Raw genomic sequence first — 13721 nt, forward strand, 5'->3', positions numbered from 1 at the left:
TAGAATGGAAAAAAATGCAAGTACTTCTGCTAAAAGGAGTACCCTTGATCTTTACCTTCAGTGCCCTGAAGGAAATAGAAAGAAACTATCCTGGAACACTGACTATGGAGGAAATAGGGGAGTGGGCAGTACAGGAAGGAGGAAGGAAGGACAGGGATGGTTGATTGTATGTGAGAAATTTCAGACGCTGCAGTGTTCCCTTCTTCCTGCTCCTACCTTCCACCAGGACTGGGTGAGAAATCATCCCTCCTTGCTGGGGTCACAGAGTTTGTCACTCCATTTTGAGAGGATTCTCAATCAGACATGCAGGTTATAGACACTCTAGGGCTTTAAAATTATTATTACAAAGTTTGTTCAGATCTTGAAGTAGGTCTGTTCTATCTTAGGGAGCTTTTGAGACAAAAGAATCTATGGTCAGGATTTAGAGTGAAATCAGAAAGTTTATAAGCCAAATTAAAGGAAACATCCACTTTGCAGGGCAGAATCCAGGACAATTTTGGTCTAGTACATTATTTGGAATGCCCAGGTACTGGCAGGAGAGCTCTGAGATAAGGGTGGGCAGATATCACTGGCCCTTTTTATTGGTGGAGAAGCTGAGCTCAGGCTGATGTAATCATGCATCCTGAGAATCAGCCCAGAGCCCAGTTGCCCTGCCCTGGGCACACACTCGCCCTTGGACTTCCACTGTGCTCTTCCCTTGAGCAGCACAGTGTTCGCTTGTCCAAATTCTCGTTTCTGTTTGTATGTTTCCTGAAGAGAGAGAAAGGAGAGCGATCAACTGCATTTTTCCAGATGGAGAGACAAGTGTAACACAATTAAGAGACTTATCAGCCCTTGAATGAAAGAGCTGGGCTTGGTATCTTGACTCCAGTCATTCCCTAATACCATCATTTGATGAGAATTAACTCCTTTCATGTGAAAGCCCAAGAGAACTTCACAAAGTTTACGGTTTAAAATACATTAGCAGTGTCAAAAGATGATTTTACAGAACAGATGTGATCGTGGTGGGGATATTTTATAGGAGATCTGCTAGCAGAGTCTTGGGATCTCTTCACCACCTACAAACACATTCAAACCTCAGGTAACACCAGGGTTCTGAGGTGGCTCAGTGATGTCTTCAGCTCTGATAAACACACTGACCAAGCATTGCACTGTGTTTTTCCTCTAGTATTTCTGTTTTCTAGCTTTTCCTCAAGACCACTCTTTTGGTTCAGAGCAAAGGACCTATAGGAAAGTGGGCCTCAAGAGACCCCATAACTTCTCTGTCTTGCTTTCTGGCTCAACAGCCACCTATTCTTTCTCTGTTTCCTCCATGTTTGGTTCTTCTAGCTTGCTATTTTACAAAACCATCCATCTCTCCAAGTCTAGGGTGCCCAGGACTGAGGGTCACACAGAGCTAGAGCTGTCAGTTGGCCAACAGATGCTAGATCAGAAGCCCCTACTGTCAGCAGTGCCCTGGATTCTGTCTGTGGGTGGTTTGTCTGTCCAAGTCGTGCACCGTCCTCAGGCCCTCACTCAGAAACTTTGGAATAAGATGGTCTCTGTTGCCTGACTCTTGCATCATTCAATTGAGAGAACAGACACCCACAGTCTTGCAGCGTTTTATCAAAAGCTCTTTCCACCACAGCAGAACATCAGAGGATGTCTACCGTCAGTTTTACCTGCCTCTTGTTGTTATGTTTTATGTTCAATGCTCAGTCCTTCAAGGATTGGTACTTCTGTACTTGGGAGTTCTGTCCCTTTAAGAACGTCTGAGGTTCTAAATCTGAACATGCAGAAGTGCTAAACACTGGGGATTCTCCTTAGATCCTTGCCTTGAAGCAAGAGTTTAAAGACTCGAGGCTGTCTCCTGTCAAATATGATGACGAGGACAAGAGAGGGCAAAGGAGGTTAACACTAAGCATACTCTATACCCCAGACACTTTGATCCTTAAACTAAATCTAAACTAAATCTAATGAGGTAAAGATACTGCTCTCATTTTATAGATGAGGAAATTAGGACTTAGTATGTTTAAGTCACTTGACCACAAGCAAGTGTGTGGTGGAGCTGAGATTAGAATCAAATCTCTCCAGTTTCTCTTAACCACGCTACAGTTAACATTCTAATATATGCTTTTGAAGTTTTACTACAGTTGCCTGTAAGAATATATATTATAGTTTTATATGTTTAAAAATTTACATATATAGCTTCATAGCTTATACATCTTCTCCAATTTGAGACTTTTTCCCAGAGACACTTTCTGAAATTTATTAATTTGGGAACATGTATGACTGGTTTATGTACCCATCGCCCTCTCACTATTGATTACAATTACCAAGACTGCTACATTGAACATCTTGGTACATGTCTCCTTGTACACATGTTCAAGAGTTTCTCTGGAGTATATACCTAGAAGAGGACCTGGTGGTCCTAGGGTATGTGCATCCTCAACTTTATGTGTATTATAAAATTGCTCTCCAAAGTGATTTCAAAGTTGTACTTCCAGTAGCGACATGAGTTCCCATTTATCACGTACTCAACCATCCTTGATATCATCCAACTTTTATATTTTGCTAATTTGAGAGAGAGAAAAATGGAATTTCACTAGTAATTGTACTCAATTCCAGTGCAGTGATTATCTTTTCATGTATTTACTAAACGTTTAGGTGCCTCTTTTGTAAATTGCCTGATTACAGCCTCTGCACATTTCTCTTTGGGATACTTTACTTTTTCTTAATCGTTATAGGATATTTATATTTATTTTAAATCCATACATTAAGGTATTTTGTGTTTTCTTATTGAGGTTTAATATTTTGCTTTTCATATTTGTGTCTTTAAATAATTAGAATTTATTTGGTGTATGATGTGGGATTGGGGTCTATTATCTATGTCTGGAAGGATAGACAATTGTCCCAAGGCCAGTTTTGACTGTCTATCTTTTCTCCACTGATTGTGATGACATTCCTATCATACACCTGTTCACGCGCATATGTGGTTCTATGCCTAGACTATTCAGTGCCATTGATCTGTTTGTCCAAACTTGCACTACCTCATATACCATTTTTTTGTTGTTGAGAACATTGTTTGTTGTTGTTGTTGTCTTTCTACTTTTATTACCAAGGTTATATTAGACTCATGAAATGAATCAAAATTTTCCCTTTTTTTCTATTTTCTGGAGCACTTTGTAAAATGGGAGTTATCTATTTCTTGAAGATTACTCAGCATGTGCACGAAAAAAGAGAGGGATGGACAGATGACAAGAAAAATTTCTTTAAAAGTTACAGGTCTGGCCAGGCGTGGTGGCTCATGCCTGTAATCTCAGCATTTTGGGAGGCCGAGGCGGGTGGATCAAGAGGTCAGGAGTTCCAGACCAGCCTGGTCAATATGGTGAAAACCCATCTTTACTAAAAATTCAAAAATTAGCTGGGCATGATGGCATGCACCTGTAGTCCCAGCTACTCAGGAGGCTGAGGCAGGAGACTCGCTTCAACCCAGAAGGCGGAGGTTGCAGTGAGCTGAGATTGCGCCACTGCACTCTGGCCTGGGCAATGAAGTGAGACTCCATCTCAAAAAAAAAAAAAAAAAAAAAAAAGATAAAAGAAAAAAACTCTACTATACCTAAGTGACATCCTCTTTTCAGTTTTTAAAAAGAAGTTTGTTTTCCATTTCAGTAATTTCTGCTTTGATCTTCCTTATGTCCTCCTATTGAGTTGACCAGCTTTCTTTATTCTTGCCTTTTCTCCTCTGTGTGCCCTTTCTATTAACGTATTTACCCTTAGGCTGGGCACAATGGCTGATGCCTGTAATCCCTGCACTTTGGGAGGCCGAGGCAGGTGGATCACCTAAGGTCAGGAGTTCAAGACCAGCCTGGCCAACATGGTGAAACCTGGTCTCTACTAAAAACATAAAAATTGGCCAGGCATGGTGGTGTGCACCTGTAATCCCAGCTACTCAGGAGGCTGAGGCAGGAGAATTGTTTGAACCTGGGAGGCGGAGATTGTGCCAAAGCACTCCAGCCTGGGCAACAAAATGAGACTTTGTGTCCAAAAAAAAAAAAAAATTACCCATATATATATATATTTTTTAACTTAAAGTAAATCAATTTTTCTTCTGAACAACACAAAAACTTTAAAAAATTCTAACTCCAATCAACCACTCTATCTTACATGTCATTGTTGTCTAATATTTAAATTTTTCCCTCATTATTATTGTTGTCACTGGTGTTTTAAAATAAATATTTTTGTTTGCTTATTTAAAAATGCATTCCTATCATTTACTGGTTTATTTGCTAATCATTACTGCATACACCCACTACTTTCTCTTGGGTTCTGTCTCCTTCTTCTTGCAGTTCTTCCTTTAGAAAATTTTTCAGGAAGGGTGTGTGACAGATGAACTTTCTCTGTCTTTGTCTGAATGTGTCTATTTCATGCTCAAGATTGAATGATAAATTAGCTGATACATTTTAGGTTGATAATTATTTTTGCTTGGCATTTTTCAGGTGTCTCTGTCATTTTTCCAATGCCTCTGTTATTGCTGTTGACAAGCCTCTTGGTCTCATTTTTGTCCTTAATAATCTGAATTTATCTGGTAACTAATAAGAGTTTCACTTTGCTTTTTTATTTTGAAATTTCACTATAATGTGCCTAGAGGTGAATTTATTTCTAGTTCTTAACTCATTTTTCATCTTCAATTTAAAGGGTTATAATATTTACCAATTCTGGAAAATTTTCCTCTTTATGACCTTGCCTTTCCCCCAGTCTGTTTTCTCCTTTTAGAACTCCTACTATATTGGTATGCATGTTGACTCTGTCATTTTTTTATGCCTCAACCATTTTTTTCATATTTCTTCTCTTATTCTCTTAATCCATGCTGAATTTTGTATAGTTGCTGTTTCAAATCTATCTTTCAGTTCACCAATTCCCTATTCGGTTCTATCTAATCTTCTGTTTAACACGTTCATTGAGTCTTTAGTTTCACTATCTTTTCATTTCTATATGTTTTATTTGGTTCTTTTTTTCTTTTAGTTTCTTTTCTTGTGTGCTTATTTCTTTCATTTCCTTAACTCACCAAAGCCTAATATATTCATAATATTTTAAACCTGTTCTGTCGTCTCGAGTTGCGGGGGAGTGAATCATTCTGCCTATTTTATCTACTGACTCTTATTCATAAAGGATCTTTTCCTTTAGTGTTTTATACATCTGTATTATAAATTCTTCAGGGAGATTTATTTTTCCCTGTGGGAATTCCACGTGGCCTAAGGTGTGGATTTGTTCTTCCAGAGCAGGTTTGCATTTGCTTCTGCTGGGTTCCCCAGGTATACCGCCAGCCAGAAATGATTGCTGTGAAGTGGCAAACTGAAAAGAGAAGCCTGGGGGATGCAGGTGCCTGTTGAAGAGCACTCTCCCAAAAGAACGGCACTCTGTGCCCTTTCTCCCAAACTGGGACGTGTGACCGTAAATGACTAAGAGACCTCGTACTTCCTACAAATGAGGCCAGCTCTTTTGACATCCTTAGACTTTGAGTCAGTAGCAGCTGAGGGAGAATTTTCCTACAGACTTCCCCCTATCAGCAATGAATGTGGAGGACCAGGCTCACCTGGGAAATCTTACAGTTTCAAGGCGCTTGGGAGAAAAGTCCGTTCTGGATCACTGATCTAAGGGCTGCAGACTCCTGGAGCCAAACTTGATTCTGCCAAACAGGATTCTGCTTCTGATTGTGAATTTTAATTTTACCCAGAAAACTCACTGTTTTCATTGACTTTCAAAGGGGAAGTATTTTTTTTTCTACTTTCCAGAAGTGGGTTTCGTCAGTTTTTCTTTAGTGACGAAGCCCATTGCAACATGTTCTCATTACTTGACGAGAAAGGAAAACACACTAATGAGAGCAGAAGTTGGCCCTTCTTTACTCATCAGCCCTGTGAAAGTGACCTAACAACCCACAGATGGTTCAAATGGCTGAGGCAGTTCAGCCGTGAAGAAATTGGGTTCCCATTATACCTCCAGCAGGCACCTAATTTCATGTCTGGGGCAGGATTGCTGAGTTCACTGAAACTTCTAAGCAAAGCAAGTGATTTAAGAGAAACTATGCCAGCAAAGTGTGCCTGCCCTGCCCCTTGCCCTTTTCTCCATCTCGGTAGCTTGGCTGGTCATGCTAAGATGTGAGCCTAGAACAGTCAGTCAAGACCATAAACCACTTGAGGGCTTAGTCCCTCTCAGCGCACATGCCTTAGAGTCTTTCTGGAAATTCAAGCTTTCTTATGAGAGTACCTCCCGAAAACCCTATGCTTCTATCAACAGGTGATTGGTTAAAAAAATGGGGGTGCATCTATGCAAGACTCCTATTTACCCATTAAACAGAAGGTTTACATGCTAATACAAAAATACTCTAAGCTATTCAAGTAGAAAAAGCAGGCAGAAATGGTATGTGTTAAATACCCTCACCTGTATAAACACATGCACACACACACACACACACAAACACACATATACATGCACACACACACAGGCACATGCACACTTTTTGACAACATACCAGAAAGTATTGATATTAGTTACCTGTGGAGAATAATATTTAAAATCTGGGGTTGGAAGGAAACACATTTCTTATATTTTACAGTATACCCTTTTGAAATTTAAAAAATTGTACATAGTCATATGTATTTTCTTCACCCCCTTCCTCCCCATGAGAGAGCTCACCCAGTAGAGTATGTCTTTTCAAAGCATTTTTGTAGGGAGTTGCTCAAAATCTGTTCTGAAAAACACTAGTTCCAAAAGATGCAAACAAGAATTAAGTGAAAAAAAAAAATATGTGGTCCTTCCCAAATATGTCTGGGAAACACTGGGTTAAACCAAAATAAGCAGTTTTCTCAACTGCAGGAATTATCAGAGCCTTTAATGTTCTCTAAATCTCTAAGAGGGGAACAGAATGTAAAGCTGTCTTCAGCTCTACTTAACCACAAACCCCTTTTTTGACGAGCATCTAATGGAACTAATGATCTGTGAAACATACTTTAAGATTTGCAGACGCTGGAAACACATCAGTCCTCAGAACTCCTCCATATGCAGAGATCTCCCACGTTGAGAGTGACAAGAGGCGGCCTTGGCACTGTTGGGCCCTGTGGGTAGAGAGAGAACTGTCCTCAGCAACCCCCACTCACACACAGCCCACTCAGAATCACAGTTATCCTGATGCAAACACAACTTAATTAATAAATGCTTCATTCATTTCTTATTCTGGTCCTTGGGATGGTGATCAAGTTCCCATCCAGGTCAGCATTTGGGATGAGTTGAGGGATGTGAATGCCTGGTGAGGTCAGAAAAGGAGAGCATTGTTCTTTTCAGCCCAGTAGAGATAGTAGAGTTCAATCACCTCTCCTTTCTGAGCTCTGAGTTGGTTCTTGGTGCTTTTTCTACTTGGAGAGCACTGAGGCTGGCCATGTTCCCATTCACCTGGCTCTCAAATTGCAGATTCCTCTCTTTTTATGAGCCTGTCCTAATATCGCCTCTTTTCAAGTACAGCTGGTTCTTGGGTGATTGACCTCTTCCTGATATTCTGTCAGGCTGCATGCCACCACATATTTTATTTTTAGCCAGAAGATCCAGGTTTCAGTCTTGGTTCTTTGTGACTATTTTTGTTATGACTGAGAAAGTTTTTTTTGCAATTGGAAAACTAACTGACAGGAAAGCTGTGCATAAACCTGCACTCTGTGCTAATAAAGGAAACAGGTTGACCCACAGAGGCAGCAGCAGTTGTCACAGGAGGAACAGTGGGATGGGAATGAAAGAATCTGGCTCCAGATTCAGAAACTGTCACCTATTAGCAATAGGTCTTGTATCAAGTCACTCAGACTTTCAGTTCTTAACTGGGGATGAAGTATTGGGAGGACTCACAGAAGTAAAGCGCGTGAGAGTGCCTCACCATGGCGCAAATGCCATGTGAATGTTGCCTCCTTCACCTATTGCTGGTCAAAATCATGTACAGTCAAACCTTGGCCCCAGCACGTACCACTTATGGGAATGTGAGAGCAATTCTTTTAACTTCTCTAAGCTTTGGTTTCCTAGTTTGTAAAATGGAGACAGAAAGAGAGCCTGACTCATAGGTCATTGTGAGGACTGATGGGCTAATGCATGGAAAGTGCTTAACTCACAAAATTCACTCAATATAGATTAATTGTTATTGGTATTATTGTTATCTTCATATGTTCAAAAGGCTATAGTCACATAAGCTGAATAGGAGGGAATAAACAGGTGGAGTAGGATGGATGGGGGACTTCTCTAACACACACTTATAGCACAGGCTGGAGGGCCAAGGTTTGCAGAGAGTGCTGTGCTGACAGATTGCCATGGATTCTCCTTCCTCTCCAGTTACAAACTTATAGGAGCAGGGAAGCCTCTGGTAAGCCCTAAATGACTCCCTTCTCAAGAATGGGGATTGTGTTTTTTTGGAAACACTACGGCCACCACCTTAGACAAAGTTTTGCCTATAGGCAGTCCTTCCTTTGATGGTAGCCACAGATTCTTTCTCCAGGAGCTAGGACTGCATCCCAGCCCAGGTGTGTTATCACCATGGTATCTGCAAGGCCAGGAAATCACTGGCACCAAAAGCTTAATGGTTTCCTCTTCCCAGACCTTAAGACAGGAGTCAACAGCTCCAAAGGTAAGTGAGACCGAACAGGCAACACATATGAGTGATGTGGGCATGGTGGGGTTGCAGGGAAATGGATAACATATGCCCTGTCTCAGAGGGGCATTTGCCATTCAGACCCACTCCACTGTGGCCTTACCCCATTCTTGCATCAGGAGTTTCAATTACTTGAGCTCACCACAGCCTGATGGAAGGTAGTCGCCATCGCAATTACCTTAGGCATATACTTCACCCTCCTACAAGTTTCAGAATATTCCAAGGCCCCTTTTACTATCTCCGATGGAATTTATGGCTCCACATTCTTTATAGCCACAGGCTTTCATGGACTTCACATCATTATTCGGTCAACATTTCTCACTATCTGCCTCCTCTGCCAATTAAAATTTCACTTTACATCTAACCACCACTTTGGCTTTGAAGCCGCTGCCTGATATTGACACTTCATAGATACAGTAAGACTATTTTTATATGTCTCTATCTACTGATGAGGATCCTACTCTTTTAGTATAAGCAATACCATTGACTTCCAATCAATAAGCTTTGATAATATTTGAAGAAGAATAATTAGCTTTACACTAGCCCTAGTGACCGACACCTTACTAGCAATTACATTTTGACTCCCATAACTTAATATTTATATAGAAAAATCCAGCCCTTATGAATGCGGATTTGACTCATTAACCTCTGGCCACCTTCCTTTCTCTAGAAAATTCTTCCTAGTGGTCACATTTCTCCTGTTCAACTTAGAAATTGCTCTACTACTGCCCCTGCCATGAGCCCTTCAAACAAACAACCTGACACTAATAATCAGCACAGCCCTTATACTAATTATCATTTTAATCCTAGGCTTGACTTACGAATGAACCCAAAAAGGATTAGACTGAATTGAATTGGTAGATAGTTTAAGTTAAAATAAATGATTTCGACTCATTAGATTATGATAGACTATATTTACCAAATGCCCTTTATTTATATCAATATTATATTAACATACACCATAGCATTGCTGGGAATATTAGTCTATCAATCCCACTTAACATCATCCCTATTATGCCTAGAAGGTATAGTATTATCAATACTCATTATAATTATTCTTATAACTTTAAATATACATTTCACTCTAGCATCCCTAATCCCATTATCCTCCTATTATTTGCGGCCTGCGAAGCCGCAGTATGCCTTGCCTTACTAGTTTCAATCTCCAACACATACAGCCTAGATTATGTACAAAATCTAAATTTACTTCAACGCTAAAAGTTATTATTCCAACAATTATACTGTTACCACCAACATGACTCTGTAATAACTCTATAATCTGAATTAACATAACTATCCACAACCTATTCATCAGCCTCATTACTATATCTTACCCAATTAAATGATAATTCATCTAACTTCTCACTAACTTTCTCCTCTGACCCACTAACATCACCCCTTCTAATCTTAACAACCTGACTATTACCTCTTGTAATTCTAGCAAGCCAACATCACCTTTCCAATGAGTCACCCCCACAGAAAAAACTCTGTAATAGTTCTCTTCCCCTACTTATCACACTTACCCATACTCAAAATACCTTGGGTTCACTAAACATAATAATAATAATAATATTTACCACCCAAGAACTATTAACTTCCTGATCTAATAATCTTATATGACTAGCATGTATTATGATTCTCATAGTAAAAATACCTCTATATGGACTTCACCTATGACTCCCCAAAGCCCACGTGGAAGCCCCTATTGCTGGCTCAATAGTACTTGCAGAGGTACTCCTAAAGCTAGGTGGCTATGGTATTATACAGCTTACCCTTATCCTCAACCCCCTAACAGAATATATAGCCTACCCCTTCCTCATATCCTTATGGGAAATAGTTATGACAAGCTCTATTTGTCTATGACAAATGGACTTAAAATCACTTATCACATATTCCTCCGTAAGCCATATAGCACTTGTTATTATGGCTATTCTCATTTGAACCCCTTGAAGCTTTACAGGTGCAGTCACCCTTATAATTGCCCATGGAGTCACTTCATCTTTACTATTCTGCATAGCAAATTTGAACTACGAGCGACTCCATAGCTGAATTATATTACTTATCTGAGGCCTTCAAACACTGCTTCCACTAATAGCCTCTTGATGACTTTTAGCAAGTCTTACTAACCTTGCCTTTCCCCCTACTATTAATGTAATAGGAGAACTCTTCATCACTATGGCTTTATTCTCTTGATCAAACATCACCATTATGCTTATAAGACTTAATATACTAATTACAGATCTTTACTCCCTACATATACTAATCACAACACAATGAGGGACACTTGTGTATTACATTAACAGTATTAAATGCTCATTTACACAAGAAAATACATTAATACTTATATACCTTGCACCTATCTTTCTATTATCCTTAAACCCTAAGATTATTATGGGGTTTGCATGCTGTAAATATAGTTTAACCAAAACATTACATTGTGGATCTAATAATAGAAGCCTGCAACTTCTTATCTACTGAGAAAGTATGCAAGAACTGCTAACTCATGCTCCCATCCCTAATAACATGGCTTTCTCAACTTTTAAAGGATAAGAGCTATCCATTGGTCTTAGCAACCAAAAATATTGGTGCAACTCCAAGTAAAAGTAATAAACATGTATTATACCACTATTATAAAAACACTAATTCCCTTAATCTTATCAATTATTACTACCTTGGCCAACCCCTGCAAAAAAGATTGATACCCATACTACGTGAAAATATCTATTGCATGTGTCTTTATTACTAGCCTCATCCGTGTAACAATATACATATTCATAGATCAAGAAATAATTATCTCAAACTGACAGTAACAATTCAAACTCTTCAACTCCCACTAAGCTTCAAACTAGACTACTTTTCCACAATATTTATCCCAGTAGCACTATTTGTTACCTGATTTATTGTAGAGTTCTCAATATGATATATAAACTCAGACCCTAATACTAGTCAATTTTTCAAATATTTACTCATTTTCCTCACCATAATATTAATTCTAGTTACCACCAATAATCTCTTCCAACTTTTTATTGGATGAGAAGGTGTGGGAATTGTGTCTTTTTTACTAATTGGCTGATGATATGGCCAAGCAGATGCTAATACAGCAGCCCTCCAAATGGTCCTGTATAAACGATTGGCGATATTGGCTTTATTTTAGCTATAGCATGATTCCTCCTATTTTCCAACACATGAGAGCGTCAACAAATATTTATTCTAAATCTTACCCCCAATTCCTTTCCACTAATTAGTGTTCTCCTGGCAGCAGCAGGAAAGTCAGCTCAATTTGGCCTTCATCCCTGACTTCCTTCCACTGTAGAAGGCCCAACCCCAGTTTCTGCCCTACTCCACTCCAGCACTATAGTTGTACAGTTTTTCTACTTATCTGCTTCTACCCTTTAATAGAAAATAATCTATGAATCCAAACCTTTACATTATGTGTAGGGGCATCACCACATTATTAACAGCAATTTGTGCTCTAACACAAAATGACATCAAAAAAAAATCGTAGCATTCTCCACCTCAAGCCAACTAGGCCTTATAATAGTCACAATTGGTATTAATCACACCTAGCATTTCTTTATATCTGCACCCATGCCTTTTTAAAAGCTATATATGTTCAGGATCCATCATCCATAATCTCAGTGATGAACAAGACGTCTGAAAAATAGGAGGACTATTCAAGACTCTACTCCTCACTTCCTCCTCCCTTATCATTGGCAGCCTCTCACTTACAGGTATGCCTTTCCTCACAGGCTTTTATTCTAAAGACCTCATTATTGAAACTGCAAACACATCATATACCAACGCCTGAGCCCTTTCTATTACTCTCATCACAACCTCCCTAACAGCTGTCTATAGTACCCAAATTATTTTCTTCGCTCTGATAGGACAACCTCGCTTCACAACTGATTATTATTAACAAAAATAACCCTTTCCTAATTAACCCAATTAAGCACCTAATAATCGGCAGTATCTTCGCTGGATTCCTCATTACCAATAATATTGTTCCCACTTCATCCCCCTAAACAACTATGCCACTTCACCTAAAACTCACAGCCCTAGGTGTGACCACCTTAGGCCTCTTACTAGCAATAGAACTAAATTTTATAACTAATAACCTTAAGCTGAAGTATCAATTACAGACTTTTAACTTCTCCAATATACTAGGTTTTTACTCAGCCACCATCCACCGTACAGCTCCCCCAACTCAAGCCTATTTACAAGCCAAAATCTGGCCTCACTTCTACTAGACATAATTTGATTAGGAAAGTCCATACCAAAAACCATTTCACAAACTCAAATATCAGCCTCCATTACCATATCTGCCCCAAAAGGCCTAATGAAACTCTATTTCCTCTCCTTTTTTATTTTGCCTCTTCTAACTCTAAACTTAATTACCTAATCATCACCCTGAGTAACTTCAAGTGCAACGTAAATGCTGACAAATAACGTTCAACCAGCAACTACCACCAATACCCGTAACTGTATAAAGAAGCTGCACCGACAGAATCCTCACGAAACCACCTCGCCCCCTCACCCTCAAAAATTATGCAACTCCGTATGCTATTAAAATTAATTATAATGACCATCCCATCATACTCAGTCACTCACCAAATTAATACCAACTCTATTAATAATCCTAATAATAAAGCCCCTCAAATGTCAATACTTGACCCTCAGGTTTCAGGATATTCCTCAATAGCCATTGCCACAGTATAAGCAAAAACAACCATTATACCACCCAAATAAATTAAAGACTATTAACCCCACCAAAGTCCCACCAAAATTCAACAGAATACCACAACCCACAGCACCACTAATAATTAACCCTATCCCCTCCCCATAAATAGGAGACAGTTTCGAAGAAAAACCTGCAAACCCTATAACTAAAAGAATACTTAATAAAAACAAAGCATAAGCCATTATTCCTACATGGACTATAACCATGACTAATGGTATGAAAAACCATCATTGTATTTCAACTATAAGAACACTAATGACCAAAATATGCACAACGCACCTGCTAATAAAAATTATTAGTCATTCATTCATTGATCTTCCCACA

The 13721-nt window shown here is 39.2% G+C and overlaps 1 protein-coding gene and 1 pseudogene across 2 annotated transcripts in view; both read left to right on the forward strand.

The window, feature by feature from the left end:
- Positions 1 to 13721, forward strand: part of AQP9 (aquaporin 9) — a 47810-nt gene that overhangs the window by 3205 nt on the left and 30884 nt on the right. The window lies entirely within an intron of this gene.
- Positions 11272 to 13058, forward strand: LOC134757341 (NADH-ubiquinone oxidoreductase chain 5-like; annotated as a pseudogene).

The sequence above is a fragment of the Gorilla gorilla genome, chromosome 16, assembly GCF_029281585.2.
Source record: "Gorilla gorilla gorilla isolate KB3781 chromosome 16, NHGRI_mGorGor1-v2.1_pri, whole genome shotgun sequence".
NCBI lineage: Eukaryota > Metazoa > Chordata > Mammalia > Primates > Hominidae > Gorilla > Gorilla gorilla.